The 16,766-nt window shown below is 48.0% G+C and overlaps 1 protein-coding gene across 1 annotated transcript in view; it reads right to left on the reverse strand.

Moving 5' to 3' along the window:
• The window catches only part of LOC120030993 (zinc fingers and homeoboxes protein 2-like), a 40,814-nt gene extending 24,749 nt beyond the window's left edge, over positions 1–16,065 (reverse strand). Inside the window, exon 1 of the mRNA XM_038976500.1 lies at positions 15,939–16,065. The gene's annotated coding sequence lies outside the window, so the exon portion shown is untranslated. The remainder of the gene's footprint in view (positions 1–15,938) is intronic.
• Positions 16,066–16,766: the final 701 nt, after the last annotated feature.

The raw sequence follows: 16,766 nt of genomic DNA on the forward strand, positions 1-16,766 counted from the left end.
AGAATGACCACGCAGTCTAACCCTGAGAATGACCACGCAGTCTAACCCTGAGAATGACCATGCATTCACAATGCAGTCTAACCCTGAGAATGACCACGCCGTCTAACCCTGAGAATGACCACGCCGTCTAACCCTGAGAATGACCACGCCGTCTAACCCTGAGAATGACCACGCCGTCTAACCCTGAGAATGACCACGCCGTCTAACCCTGAGAATGACCACGCCGTCTAACCCTGAGAATGACCACGCCGTCTAACCCTGAGAATGACCACGCCGTCTAACCCTGAGAATGACCACGCCGTCTAACCCTGAGAATGACCATGCTCTCACAATGCAGTCTAACCCTGAGAATGACCACGCAGTCTAACCCTGAGAATGACCACGCAGTCTAACCCTGAGAATGACCACGCAGTCTAACCCTGAGAATGACCACGCAGTCTAACCCTGAGAATGACCACGCAGTCTAACCCTGAGAATGACCACGCAGTCTAACCCTGAGAATGACCATGCTCTCACAATGCAGTCTAACCCTGAGAATGACCACGCAGTCTAACCCTGAGAATGACCACGCAGTCTAACCCTGAGAATGACCACGCAGTCTAACCCTGAGAATGACCACGCAGTCTGACCCTGAGAATGACCACGCAGTCTGACCCTGAGAATGACCACGCAGTCTAACCCTGAGAATGACCACGCAGTCTAACCCTGAGAATGACCACGCAGTCTAACCCTGAGAATGACCACGCAGTCTAACCCTGAGAATGACCACGCAGTCTAACCCTGAGAATGACCACGCAGTCTAACCCTGAGAATGACCACGCAGTCTAACCCTGAGAATGACCACGCAGTCTAACCCTGAGAATGACCATGCATTCACAATGCAGTCTAACCCTGAGAATGACCACGCCGTCTAACCCTGAGAATGACCACGCCGTCTAACCCTGAGAATGACCACGCCGTCTAACCCTGAGAATGACCACGCCGTCTAACCCTGAGAATGACCACGCCGTCTAACCCTGAGAATGACCACGCCGTCTAACCCTGAGAATGACCACGCCGTCTAACCCTGAGAATGACCACGCCGTCTAACCCTGAGAATGACCACGCCGTCTAACCCTGAGAATGACCACGCGTCTAACCCTGAGAATGACCACGCCGTCTAACCCTGAGAATGACCACGCCGTCTAACCCTGAGAATGACCACGCCGTCTAACCCTGAGAATGACCACGCCGTCTAACCCTGAGAATGACCACGCCGTCTAACCCTGAGAATGACCACGCCGTCTAACCCTGAGAATGACCACGCCGTCTAACCCTGAGAATGACCACGCCGTCTAACCCTGAGAATGACCACGCCGTCTAACCCTGAGAATGACCACGCCGTCTAACCCTGAGAATGACCACGCCGTCTAACCCTGAGAATGACCACGCCGTCTAACCCTGAGAATGACCACGCCGTCTAACCCTGAGAATGACCACGCCGTCTAACCCTGAGAATGACCACGCCGTCTAACCCTGAGAATGACCACGCCGTCTAACCCTGAGAATGACCACGCCGTCTAACCCTGAGAATGACCACGCCGTCTAACCCTGAGAATGACCACGCAGTCTAACCCTGAGAATGACCACGCAGTCTAACCCTGAGAATGACCACGCAGTCTAACCCTGAGAATGACCACGCAGTCTAACCCTGAGAATGACCACGCAGTCTAACCCTGAGAATGACCACGCAGTCTAACCCTGAGAATGACCACGCAGTCTAACCCTGAGAATGACCACGCAGTCTAACCCTGAGAATGACCACGCAGTCTAACCCTGAGAATGACCACGCAGTCTAACCCTGAGAATGACCACGCAGTCTAACCCTGAGAATGACCACGCAGTCTAACCCTGAGAATGACCACGCAGTCTAACCCTGAGAATGACCACGCAGTCTAACCCTGAGAATGACCACGCAGTCTAACCCTGAGAATGACCATGCTCTCACAATGCAGTCTAACCCTGAGAATGACCACGCAGTCTAACCCTGAGAATGACCACGCAGTCTAACCCTGAGAATGACCACGCAGTCTAACCCTGAGAATGACCACGCAGTCTGACCCTGAGAATGACCACGCAGTCTAACCCTGAGAATGACCACGCAGTCTAACCCTGAGAATGACCACGCAGTCTAACCCTGAGAATGACCACGCAGTCTAACCCTGAGAATGACCACGCAGTCTAACCCTGAGAATGACCACGCAGTCTAACCCTGAGAATGACCACGCAGTCTAACCCTGAGAATGACCACGCAGTCTAACCCTGAGAATGACCATGCATTCACAATGCAGTCTAACCCTGAGAATGACCACGCCGTCTAACCCTGAGAATGACCACGCCGTCTAACCCTGAGAATGACCACGCCGTCTAACCCTGAGAATGACCACGCCGTCTAACCCTGAGAATGACCACGCCGTCTAACCCTGAGAATGACCACGCCGTCTAACCCTGAGAATGACCACGCCGTCTAACCCTGAGAATGACCATGCTCTCACAATGCAGTCTAACCCTGAGAATGACCACGCAGTCTAACCCTGAGAATGACCACGCCGTCTAACCCTGAGAATGACCACGCCGTCTAACCCTGAGAATGACCACGCCGTCTAACCCTGAGAATGACCACGCCGTCTAACCCTGAGAATGACCACGCCGTCTAACCCTGAGAATGACCACGCCGTCTAACCCTGAGAATGACCACGCCGTCTAACCCTGAGAATGACCACGCCGTCTAACCCTGAGAATGACCACGCCGTCTAACCCTGAGAATGACCACGCCGTCTAACCCTGAGAATGACCACGCCGTCTAACCCTGAGAATGACCACGCCGTCTAACCCTGAGAATGACCACGCCGTCTAACCCTGAGAATGACCACGCCGTCTAACCCTGAGAATGACCACGCAGTCTAACCCTGAGAATGACCACGCAGTCTAACCCTGAGAATGACCACGCAGTCTAACCCTGAGAATGACCACGCAGTCTAACCCTGAGAATGACCACGCCGTCTAACCCTGAGAATGACCACGCAGTCTAACCCTGAGAATGACCACGCCGTCTAACCCTGAGAATGACCACGCCGTCTAACCCTGAGAATGACCACGCCGTCTAACCCTGAGAATGACCACGCCGTCTAACCCTGAGAATGACCACGCCGTCTAACCCTGAGAATGACCACGCAGTCTAACCCTGAGAATGACCACGCCGTCTAACCCTGAGAATGACCACGCCGTCTAACCCTGAGAATGACCACGCAGTCTAACCCTGAGAATGACCACGCAGTCTAACCCTGAGAATGACCACGCAGTCAAACCCTGAGAATGACCACGCAGTCTAACCCTGAGAATGACCATGCAGTCTAACCCTGAGAATGACCATGCATTCACAATGCAGTCTAACCCTGAGAATGACCATGCAGTCTAACCCTGAGAATGACCACGCCGTCTAACCCTGAGAATGACCATGCAGTCTAACCCTGAGAATGACCATGCAGTCTAACCCTGAGAATGACCACGCAGTCTAACCCTGAGAATGACCACGCTCTCACAATGCAGTCTAACCCTGAGAATGACCACGCAGTCTAACCCTGAGAATGACCATGCTCTCACAATGCAGTCTAACCCTGAGAATGACCATGCTCTCACAATGCAGTCTAACCCTGAGAATGACCACGCAGTCTAACCCTGAGAATGACCATGCTCTCACAATGCAGTCTAACCCTGAGAATGACCATGCAGTCTAACCCTGAGAATGACCATGCTCTCACAATGCAGTCTAACCCTGAGAATGACCACGCAGTCTAACCCTGAGAATGACCACGCAGTCTAACCCTGAGAATGACCACGCAGTCTAACCCTGAGAATGACCACGCAGTCTAACCCTGAGAATGACCACGCAGTCTAACCCTGAGAATGACCACGCAGTCTAACCCTGAGAATGACCACGCAGTCTAACCCTGAGAATGACCACGCAGTCTAACCCTGAGAATGACCGCGCAGTCTAACCCTGAGAATGACCGCGCAGTCTAACCCTGAGAATGACCGCGCAGTCTAACCCTGAGAATGACCGCGCAGTCTGACCCTGAAAATGACCGCGCAGTCTGACCCTGAAAATGACCGCGCAGTCTGACCCTGAGAATGACCGCGCAGTCTGACCCTGAGAATGACCGCGCAGTCTAACCCTGAGAATGACCGCGCAGTCTAACCCTGAGAATGACCGCGCAGTCTAACCCTGAGAATGACCGCGCAGTCTAACCCTGAGAATGACCGCGCAGTCTAACCCGGAGAATGACCGCGCAGTCTAACCCGGAGAATGACCGCGCAGTCTAACCCGGAGAATGACCGCGCAGTCTAACCCGGAGAATGACCGCGCAGTCTAACCCGGAGAATGACCGCGCAGTCTAACCCTGAGAATGACCACGCAGTCTAACCCTGAGAATGACCACGCAGTCTAACCCGGAGAATGACCACGCAGTCTAACCCGGAGAATGACCACGCAGTCTAACCCGGAGAATGACCACGCAGTCTAACCCGGAGAATGACCACGCAGTCTAACCCTGAGAATGACCACGCAGTCTAACCCTGAGAATGACCACGCAGTCTAACCCTGAGAATGACCACGCAGTCTAACCCTGAGAATGACCACGCAGTCTAACCCTGAGAATGACCACGCAGTCTAACCCTGAGAATGACCACGCAGTCTAACCCTGAGAATGACCACGCAGTCTAACCCTGAGAATGACCACGCAGTCTAACCCTGAGAATGACCACGCAGTCTAACCCTGAGAATGACCACGCAGTCTAACCCTGAGAATGACCACGCAGTCTAACCCTGAGAATGACCACGCAGTCTAACCCTGAGAATGACCACGCAGTCTAACCCTGAGAATGACCACGCAGTCTAACCCTGAGAATGACCACGCAGTCTAACCCTGAGAATGACCACGCAGTCTAACCCTGAGAATGACCGCGCAGTCTAACCCTGAGAATGACCAGCGCAGTCTAACCCTGAGAATGACCACGCAGTCTAACCCTGAGAATGACCACGCAGTCTAACCCTGAGAATGACCGCGCAGTCTAACCCTGAGAATGACCGCGCAGTCTAACCCTGAGAATGACCGCGCAGTCTGACCCTGAGAATGACCGCGCAGTCTAACCCTGAGAATGACCGCGCAGTCTAACCCTGAGAATGACCGCGCAGTCTAACCCTGAGAATGACCGCGCAGTCTAACCCTGAGAATGACCACGCAGTCTAACCCTGAGAATGACCACGCAGTCTAACCCTGAGAATGACCACGCAGTCTAACCCTGAGAATGACCACGCAGTCTAACCCTGAGAATGACCACGCAGTCTAACCCTGAGAATGACCACGCAGTCTAACCCTGAGAATGACCACGCAGTCTAACCCTGAGAATGACCACGCAGTCTAACCCTGAGAATGACCACGCAGTCTAACCCTGAGAATGACCACGCAGTCTAACCCTGAGAATGACCACGCAGTCTAACCCTGAGAATGACCACGCAGTCTAACCCTGAGAATGACCACGCAGTCTAACCCTGAGAATGACCACGCAGTCTAACCCTGAGAATGACCACGCAGTCTAACCCTGAGAATGACCATGCTCTCACAATGCAGTCTAACCCTGAGAATGACCATGCTCTCACAATGCAGTCTAACCCTGAGAATGACCATGCAGTCTAACCCTGAGAATGACCACGCAGTCTAACCCTGAGAATGACCACGCAGTCTAACCCTGAGAATGACCACGCAGTCTAACCCTGAGAATGACCACGCAGTCTAACCCTGAGAATGACCACGCAGTCTAACCCTGAGAATGACCACGCAGTCTAACCCTGAGAATGACCACGCAGTCTAACCCTGAGAATGACCACGCAGTCTAACCCTGAGAATGACCACGCAGTCTAACCCTGAGAATGACCACGCAGTCTAACCCTGAGAATGACCACGCAGTCTAACCCTGAGAATGACCACGCAGTCTAACCCTGAGAATGACCATGCAGTCTAACCCTGAGAATGACCATGCAGTCTAACCCTGAGAATGACCACGCAGTCTAACCCTGAGAATGACCACGCTCTCACAATGCAGTCTAACCCTGAGAATGACCACGCAGTCTAACCCTGAGAATGACCATGCTCTCACAATGCAGTCTAACCCTGAGAATGACCATGCTCTCACAATGCAGTCTAACCCTGAGAATGACCACGCAGTCTAACCCTGAGAATGACCACGCAGTCTGACCCTGAAAATGACCACGCAGTCTAACCCTGAGAATATTTCATAGTGTGGGTTAATATATATCTATCCACACTGAGGTTGGAATATTACTGTGTAATTGTGAAAACTATGCTTATTAAGTCCCTTTTAGTGTAAGAACTGGTTGAAAAGACGGCCTTAAATTTCTGCCTGTTTTGGTGGGATGGAGTTCTGTTAAATTAGTTAATAGACCAATAATAAGAGACTTTCAAACCTCTGCCAATAACAGCTCCCCACTCACAGTCCTAGCAAAAATGTTGCTTGAGAAATTGCACTTGGCTAAGAAGCTATTTCTGTTTAATTTTGACCATTTTAATTTAAAAACAATTACAGTTAGGTACTTCATTGTTACCCAGAAATGATTTGATATTGATATAAAACAGTCTGCATTGGGCCTTTAAGGAAACCGGAGACTTGACATGAGGAGCTGTGTGGACATGAGTGTGTCAGTCCTGGCAGGACCGTGTCTGGTAAAACCATCTGTAACAGTCAGTCCTGGCAGGGTGGTGTCTGGTAAAACCATCTGTAACAGTCAGTCCTGGCAGGGTGGTGTCTGGTAAAACCATCTGTAACAGTCAGTCCTGGCAGGGTGGTGTCTGGTAAAACCATCTGTAACAGTCAGTCCTGGCAGGGTGGTGTCTGGTAAAACCATCTGTAGCAGTCAGTCCTGGCAGGGTGGTGTCTGGTAAAACCATTTGTAACAGTCAGTCCTGGCAGGGTGGTGTCTGGTAAAACCATTTGTAACAGTCAGTCCTGGAAGGGTGGTGTCTGGTAAAACCATTTGTAACAGTCCTAAGTTGCCTCCTAACCCTGGGCTACACATGGTGTTTCCAACTGAAACCAAAACCAGCCAGAGACAGATCTCCCTCTTCCATGGCTGCCAGACCCCGGTTCAAATATTATTTCAAATACTCCATCTGGGCTTGATTTAGCTTGCCTGGCGCAATGGAAGTAGAGTAGTTGTGAAAGTGAAAACCCATCTGGCACACCAGGCAGGCTCGAGCAAACGCTCAACGTATTTGAAAGATTTAAAATAGTATTTGAACCCAGATCGTGATGGCTGCGGTCCCAGACAGTTATGAAATCCTGACGGAATGGTTTAGACTGCATGGCATATTTGTGCCAGGGTCATCTTTTAAAAGTGGCTTCTCCACTACTGAGATCAAATACGGTCAGAACTACGTTTTGGAACATTAGTTGTTATGCAACTGTATTTCACATGTTGGGATAAAGAAGGTTGGAATAGAATAAATAGGGAATTTCTGTTGTGGCATTCAACACAAGGTTACCTAGTAGTGTTTCTCTAATGAACCACCTGTACATCCAGAGTACCTCCTCTAGCCTATACCAGCGACAGTTGTTCGACCTACTGTAGTCAACCAAGCTTGGCTGGTGTTACTGGGTGTCCACATATCAGACAGCCTCTGCTACAGCAGGGGTGACCTGCTGGTCAGGCTGGAGACACGTGACTGGGTCAGAGCGGTGGGTTTCTGCAGTCAGAGAGAAGAGCCCCAGCTGAGCTCTTCTGTCCTCTCCCTTCCTCCAGCATTTCGCTGCACCTGCAACATCTGCAAATCTGTGTATGCAACCAATAAACTTTGATTCTGATTCGTCCTCTCCTCTTATGCTCTCTCCTTGCCTTCACATACTCTTCTCCTTTCCTTCTCTCGTCTTCTTCCCTCAACCTGTCCTCTGTTTCTCTCCTTCCTCCCCCCTCCCTTTCTTCCTCATTTCCCTCTCCTCCTCCCCCTCCCGTTCTTCCTCATTTCCCTCTCCTCCTCCCCCCTCCTGTTCTTCCTCATTTCCCTCTCCTCCTCCCCCCTCCCGTTCTTCCTCATTTCCCTCTCCTCCTCCCCCTCCCGTTCTTCCTCATTTCCCTCTCCTCCTCCCCCTCCCGTTCTTCCTCCTTTCCCCCTCGTCCTCCCCCTCCCGTTCTTCCTCATTTCCCTCTCCTCCTCCCCCCTCCCGTTCTTCCTCATTTCCCTCTCCTCCCCCCTCCTCCTCCTCCCTCCGGTAACCACGAGCACAACCGTTCCTTGATTTTATTCTGTAGTTTGTCAGAATTATCACCTTCCGTGAGAACTAGAAAGTAAATGAAAATACAGTTAGGCACACTCCTACAACCTTATCTTACGAGTGACATTAGCTTGGTATAACTCTGAAGTGGTTACATACATCAAAACAGTTTAGCCGGAGCTATAACAGTATCGGATTAAACACATGAATAAAGTAAAAATACCTAATTGGCTGCTTATTACAGAAGGGAGGAAATCCAAAACTTCACACTTCTTGTTCCTGGCATGAATTCACGTTTCATCCTTAATTATTATATCGTTCCCATCCTAACATACACGCTTCAACCGTTACGAACTACACCCGAAGACACAAAAAACCTAGCTAACACAGCGTGGGATTGTCTTCACTCAAAAGGTGTGTTGCTATGATAATAATCCCCGTTACAACAGATTTTAGCCACGTAGTTCCGCTTGTCTTACCAGTTCCCCCGCATAGCGAACACGTAAGCATTTCATACAAAAACCAACGACATAGATTGACAGGTTAATTGTCAGTTACACTCCTTCCTTGCCGTTCCCCCTCTCTCCTTCCTTTCCCTCCTCTCACCCTCTTAAATTTAACAATTATTTTTATTTCACCTTTATTTAACCAGGTAGGCCAGTTGAGAACAAGTTCTCATTTATAACCAAGACAAAGACAAATGGCCAAGACAAAGCAAAGCAGTGCGACAAATACAACACAGAGTTACACAAACAAACGTACAGTCAATAAAACAATAGAAAAAGTCTATGTACAGTGAGTGCAAATGTAGTAAGATTAGGAAGGTAAGACAAATAGGCCATAGAGGCAAAATAATTACAATTTAGCATTAACACGAGTGATAGATGTGCAGATGATGTGCAAGTAGAGATACTGGGGAGCAAAAATAAATAAATAATAATATGGGGATGAGGTAGTTGGGTGTGCTATTTACGGATGGGCTGTGTACAGGTACAGTGATCAGTAAGCTGCTCTGACAGCTGATGCTTAAAGTTAAAGGGAGATAATGGTCTCTAGCTTCAGTGATTTTTGCAGTTCGTTTCAGTCATTGGTAGCAGAGGACTGGAAGGAAAGGCGGCCAAAGCAGGTGTTGGCTTTGGGGATGACCAGTGAAATATACCCGCTGGAGCGCGTACTACGGGTGGGTGTTGCTATGGTGACCAGTGAGCCGAGATAAGGCGGGGCTTTACCTAGCAAAGACTTATAGATGACCTGGAGCCAGTGGGTTGTGATGATGAATATGTAGCGAGGGCCAGCTAACGAGAGCATACAGGTCGCAGGGGTGGGTAGTATATGGGGCTTTGGTGACAAAACAGATGGCACTGTGATAGACTGCATCCAATTTGCTGAGTAGAGTGTTGGGGGCTATTTTGTAAATGACATCGCCAAAGTCAAGGATCGGTAGGATTGTCCGTTTTACGAGGGTGTTTGGCAGAATGAGTGAAGGCTTTGTTTTGCGAAATAGGAAGCCGATTCTAGATTTCATTTTGGATTGGAGATGCTTAATGTGAGTCTGGAAGGAACGTTTACAGTCTAACCAGACACCTAGGTATTTGTAGTTGTCCACATATTCTAAGTCAGAACCGTCCAGAGTAGTGATGCTAGTCGGGCGGGCGGGTGCGGGCAGCAATCGGTTGAAGAGCATCCATTTAGTTTTACTAGCATTTAAAAGCAGTTGGAGGCCACGGAAGGAGTGTTGTATGGCATTGAAGCTCGTCTGGAGGTTTGTTAACGCAGTGTCCAAAGAAGGGCCAGAGGTATACAGAATGGTGTCGTCTGTGTAGAGATGGATCAGAGAGTCACCCGCAGCAAAAGCGACATCATTGATATATACAGAGAAAAGAGTCAGCCCGAGAATTGAACCCTGTGGCAACCCATAGAGACTGCCAGAGGACCGGACAACAGGCCCTCCAATTTGACACACGGAACTCTGAGAAGTAGTTGGTGATTCAGGCGAGGCAGTCATTTGAGAAACCAAGGCTGTTGAGTCTGCCGACAAGAATGCGGTGATCGACAGAGTCGAAAGCCTTGGCCAGGTCGATGAAGACGGCTGCACAGTACTGTCTTTTATCGATGGCGGTTATGATATCGTTTAGGACCTTGAGCGTGGCTGAGGTGCAGCCATGACCAGCTCGGAAACCAGATTGCATAGTGAAAAAGGTACGGTGGGATTTGAAATGGTCGATGATCTGTTTGTTAACTTGGCTTTCGAAGAATTTAGAAAAGGCAGGGAAGGATGGATATAGGTCTATAACAGTTTGGGTCTAGAGTGTCTTCCCTTTTGAAGAGGGGGATGACCTCGGCAGCTTTCCAATCTTTGGGGATCTCAGAAGATACGAAAGAGAGGTTGAACATACTAGTAATAGCAACAATTTTGGCGAATAATTTTAGAAAGAGAGGGTCCAGATTTTCTAGCCCAGCTAATTTGTTGGGATCCAGATTTTGCTGCTCTTTCAGAACATCAGCTGTCTGAATTTGGGTGAAGGAGAAGCGGAGGGGGCTTGGGCAATTTTCTGCGGGGGGGGGGGGGGGGGGGGGGGGTTGCAGAGCTGTTGGCCGGGGTAGGGGCAGCCAGGTGGAAAGCATAGCCAGCCGTAGCAAAATGCTTATTGAAATCACCGATAAATCTACGATAATCGACAGTGACAGTGTTTCCTAGCCTCAGTGCAGTGGGAAGCTGGGAGGAGGTGATCTTATTCTCCATGGACTTTACAGTGTCCCAAAACGTTTTGTAATTAGTGCTACAGGATGCAAATTTCTGTTTGAAAAAGCTAGCCTTAGCTTTCCTAACTGACTGTGTATATTGGTTCCTAACTTCCCTGAAAAGTTGCATATCGTGGGGGCTATTCGATGTTAATGCAGTTTGCCACAGGATGTTTCTGTGCTGGTCAAGGGCAGTCAGGTCTGGAGTGAACCAAGGGCTATATCCGTTCTTAGTTCTACATTTTTTGAACGGGGCATGCTTATTTAAGATGGTGAGGAAAACACTTTTAAAGAGCAACCAAGTGTTTAAGGGAGCGTTTGACAGTGAAGAGGGGTGGTAGTTTGACCGCGGACCCATTACGGACACAGGCAATGAGGCAGCGATCGCTGAGATCCTGGTTGAAGACAGCAGAGGTGTATTTAGAGGGCAAGTTGGTCTGGATGATATCTATGAGGGTGCCCATGGTTACGGATTTAGGGTTGTACCTTGTAGGTTTCTTGATCATTTGTGTGAGATTGAGGGCATCTAGCTTAGATAACAGTACGAACTCCCACTCCTATCATCCCTCTTTCTCTTCTTCTCCTATCATCTCTCTTCCTCTCCTGTCATCTCTCTTCCTCTCCTGTCATCTCTCTTCCTCTCCTGTCATGTCTCTTCCTCTCCTATCATGTCTCTTCCTCTCCTATCATGTCTCTTCCTCTCCTATCATGTCTCTTCCAACATGAAAGCCTGCCCATTACACACATGAATACATCAATTTACTGTTGTTGAGTAGAAAACAGATGGGAGACGTTACCTAGGAAACCCATGCGGCCTGTGTGAGCGTTGTGTGGCTTCAGGACTCTATTGACAGTCTCTGCTTCTCCTCTGTGAAGCTCTTTCTTTCCAACAGTTCAGCTTCTTTTAGTTCCAGATAAAACAATCCCTATGTAACTCAAACACTGGCACTTGTCTTTTCCTAGTAGCACTGACTTGGCTGATAAACACGGAGGACAAATGTACTATGGGCTGAAACGTGCTGGTCTCACCTAGCTGTCTATCTGAAGCTCGACTGACTTGCCTAGTTAAATAAAGGTTCAATATAATAATAATAATAGCTTAGACACACTGGTCAAACGTTTGCCTGCCGACAGTATTTAGCACCTCTGAACGGTGTCGGTACTCAATCTCTGTTTGTGTTCACACAGCAAAAACCTTTAAGTCGTCAGCTACTCTGCCCTTTTAAAATACTCCAAACCAGAAGGTGGCAGTAGTGTTTGGCAATGTATGTTCATGTGCTATTTTCTGCTGAATGTGTTGCACTTTCTCCTGTTGTGCTATTTACAAACAAACATGTGACTGTCTCAACTGTTCTGGGGAACTACGGTGAGCTTCATAATGTGTCAGGTGAAATGATCAACGCGATCAGCTTCCTCTCTTAATGTATTGCACAAGTTGCCTGCAGGTATTTACTTAAAAAGTAGCTTCAAATATAAAAATGTATTGAAAAAGGTCAAAATAAATAGTTTCAGCGGTATTGAAAAACCATCCCGTGGCCACTTCCAAATACCTCGGTATACGGTACACTGCCCAAGCCTTGTGTGCATTGCGTCTGTGCACTTAGTTAGCTACCATCCCATAGCCCACATTGCATACAGTGTGAAGTGTGACTGGCTCATGACATTGAACTGAGGATGTATGGAGAAAATGCACACTTTTCCCCTTTTTTGTTCTCACTCCCGTTGGCTCCCCCCACGTGGGGGTTCGTGCTCTCTGATTGGCTCAAAGCCCAAGTTGTTGGCCACTGACGAGCATTGCGATTCTACAGGTAGAAAAGTCAGGTTCTGGGTCGGCATGCTGCAGCTACTGCTTTTGTTCTAGCAACAGAAGAAACGTCTATCGGCAGTGACATTCTCCGTGTGTTTCATGCTTACGTCGCTTTGGATAACAGCGTCTGCTAAATGACTCAAATATATATTTTTAAAATGTACATATTTCTTGAGTAGTGGTTTCAGAGGACATTCGATAGGAAAGAGCTGAGAGTTGGTTCAAACTATAAGTAGGTTATTGTTTTGAAAAAGAAACAGCCACAGTCCTCTCATATACCCTGTGAATTCTGATCCTCTCGTTCTTACTACTCTGATTGGACAACGGTGATTACTCATTGTAATCCACACGAAGGAAATTGAGTCGGTAATATTATTATGCAACATTACGTAATCTGCTGCATGCAGTCTTTTTGAATCATTACCAAAGTGAAAAATAAACAACACAGTTAACGACCAACACAGACGAGACCTAGGACCATGAAAACAAACAGCTCGTGTGAGTGGTCGGCTGCGAATGTCCTCACCTGCTATTAACTGACGTTGATTGCTTAGGTTCTGCTCACGCCAGTGTTGTCCGGTCAGAACATGATGTTGAGGCCCATATTAAACACTTAGTAACCATCACACGACACACAGACGATTCCGGTCAACTTCTTGATATTGTTGTGTGGTTATGTTCGATGGACGCACAACACCTCAAGATAGAAACAGTATGTCACTACACAACATGTATCTTTTCTTCTTACGACGGCATGTAAACACACGCTAACTTGAGGTGACGGGGTGGAGCACTAGAGTGTGTCCAAGCTCCCCAATTGGTTGGAATGAGTGGGGGGGATTGAAGGGTGATTGACAGGGCTGCAGGCCAATCAGGTTGAAAGAGCTAGCGAGGGTAATCATATGGTGATTATCATATGATTCATGATGAGCACTGCATTAGTCTGGACTCTTCCTCAACCTGCTCACTGAGGAGATGAACTACATTTTGGGGGCCTGACTGCCTAATAAATATATTTGTGTCATTTAGCAGACGCTATTATACAGAGCGACTTACAGTAGAGAGTGCGTACATTTTCAAACAAAAGTAGCTCCTCAACTCTCTCACTGAGAAGACAAACTACATTTTTGGGGCCCGACTGCCTAATAACTAAGTGCAAGGCTAACGAGGCTGTCTCTATGCTGTCATGAAGTCATCGTGACTATGGCCGCTCCACACAGACAGACTACAGGGCTTTTACAGGAAGACATGCCCACAGCAGATATGACATCACCAGGGCCATCTTAGTCCCCTAGCTAACGACACAACATCTAGAAGCACAGAGGAGGAGGAGGCAGGAACAACATCTCCCCGAGTCTGACAGAGGATATTGCTGAGGTGAGCACCACATGAGTCACAAAGAACAAGCGGCCATCTTTAAACAAGCCATTCGCTGCCTGGACCATGAAAAGACCAAGGACACTGAATGGGGAGGAGGAGAGAGGGAGACTAAATGGATGTAGGCCTACGTTTTTCTTCAGCAACCTAAGCCCAAGTAATAGAACTGTGATCTACGACTGCTGTATGACTCCATCAGCAGTCAGTGTGTACAAATGACTTGAGAATGACTGCCATGCCTTGATCTGAACAAATACATTCTACCAGTCAGAGATTAACTGACGTTGTCACCCTGGAGACGCTGTACAACTGTGACATGACTGGATTAGTCAGGTCACTAATTTTGATGATACACACCCCCCCCAACTAATGTGATGATATACACAAACCCTGCGTGATCCTATCCCGAATATGCCTAGTAACCAGTGGAGGCTGCTGAGGGGAGAACGGCTCATAATTTTCCGGAACGGCATCAAACACCTGGAAACCATGTGTTTGATACCATTCCACTTATTCCGCTCCAGTCATTACCACGAGCCCATCCTCCCCAATTAATGTGCCGCCAACCTCCTGTGTTAGTAACCTAGTTGATGAGGTCTACAATTGTTGATGTGAAATCCCGTGTGAACATAAAAGCAATGCACTGTACCTTTAACAGTGGTGTAAGTGGACACATGCAGTAGGCTAAAAGTCAAATCAGGTCATCTCTTCAGGCTTTTAGACACCATAATCACACCAATCTGTAACCCCCCTCTCTACTAAATACCACAATAAAATAACTCTACTTCAGACGTTTCTTGACTTGGCTACATTATGAGCATGTACTGTAGCATGAGGAAATTACATTTAGATAACATGGGGCCACAGTACTGTAGTTTGTAAAGATATTGCCTATTGTGTCAGGCTCATTTCATATGCATAGATCTTTATCAAGAAACAAACTTGATACTGAGAACCAAGCCCGTCTTAAACCACCAATATGTGCTAAGTATTCTACTTCGACCAGTAGTCTGGCTGTACTGCAACGAGGCGTTTTATCCCACTGTGACTGTTGCCACAGTGCAGTAGGGACGTGCAAGAAGGCGTCACCGCTGCCTGCAGCCTGCCTACATCATACGACGGACGGCATTGGTACCCGAAATCGAAGTAGGTTGCTGGTTAAACTCCAGAACTAGAATACAATTTATAAACGTTCTGGTCTTATGATTCCAATCGCCATTCCATAGCATACAACAGAAATAGGCAAGATAAATAAAACATTCAAGTTAAAATGTCCAAATGTCCCCTTCCCTCGCCAACGACGTAACGCCATGTCGGCGTGGAGGCCATATTTTGCTGGTTATGTCGACATAGGGAAAAAGTACAAGTCCTCTCCCACAAATCTCGACTAACATTACCGCAGCATTATGGCAAACAAAACTTCCTAAAGCGAGAGGACTGTAGGCACATCGTTTCATTGCTTGAAACTGGATACATTGTTACTACTCGCAGGTCGTCAATCAGGTGTAGCCACACCGGGACAATCAAAGTTTACTGGCTAGCCAAGTTAAATATGTAGTGGCGTCTGCGTACAGAAACAGTGGTGGTGGGAGGCTAGCTAGCTACATAGCTAGGCTACAGGTTTAACTTTGGGACTTGTTTTCGCCGATATGCAAACTGATAAATATTCTATTTGGCAGATTCTTACCTGTCCACCACGTATGATGCGCTGTGATGCCGAGCACCGGTAAACGGGGACCAAAACGGGTCTTTCAAGACGATAACAACCGAATACGACGATTTATTCTACAGATTCGACCGAATCCGCCAGACAACAGCCGAAAAAAAATCCGCGTTCGCAGGGGGATCTACGCCAAAAACCACATGATCAACTACGTCAGCGTACGTATTTGCATACGATACCAGGGCCACTTCCATCCTGGAGTTGTTGTAATCGCTCCTAAAAGTTACAACGTTGGTCAGTATCAAGCCTCGGATAGTGTCCAGGAAATGACAGCCCTTCAGTGGTTGCTGGAACCTTGCTTTCGACTTTGAAAATGAATAAGCTGTTGTTGACGTCCTGTGCTCTGCGCCAGCTCAACGTTGTGTAGGTCATTGAATAGTAAGCAGTAAACTGAGAGGACTGGGCGTGTCAACGCTTGGTCTAGGGAGGGACACTACTGCTAGTCTTGCTGCAGTACTGACAGCTGTGTCTCAGGTCAATGGTGTCTAGAAGTGCTACTGACTGATTTTAAATCTCTCTTTCTCTCTCTCTCTCTCTCTGTCTCTGTTTGGCGTCTCACCTAGTTTGACATTCTTCACTGAATAGCTTCCATCTGAGTAGCTAATGAGACATCGTGAAAGGCAGCAGTGATTTATTGCCCTCCGTCTCTCTCTCTCTCTCTCAAGTCAATTTCAATTAAATTGAAGGGCTTTATTGGCATGGGAAACATATGTTAACATTGCCAAAGCAAGTGAAGTTGATAATAAACAATAAAAATTAACAGTAAACATTACACTCACAGAAGTTCCAAAA

The sequence above is a fragment of the Salvelinus namaycush genome, chromosome 37, assembly GCF_016432855.1.
Source record: "Salvelinus namaycush isolate Seneca chromosome 37, SaNama_1.0, whole genome shotgun sequence".
Lineage (NCBI taxonomy): Eukaryota > Metazoa > Chordata > Actinopteri > Salmoniformes > Salmonidae > Salvelinus > Salvelinus namaycush.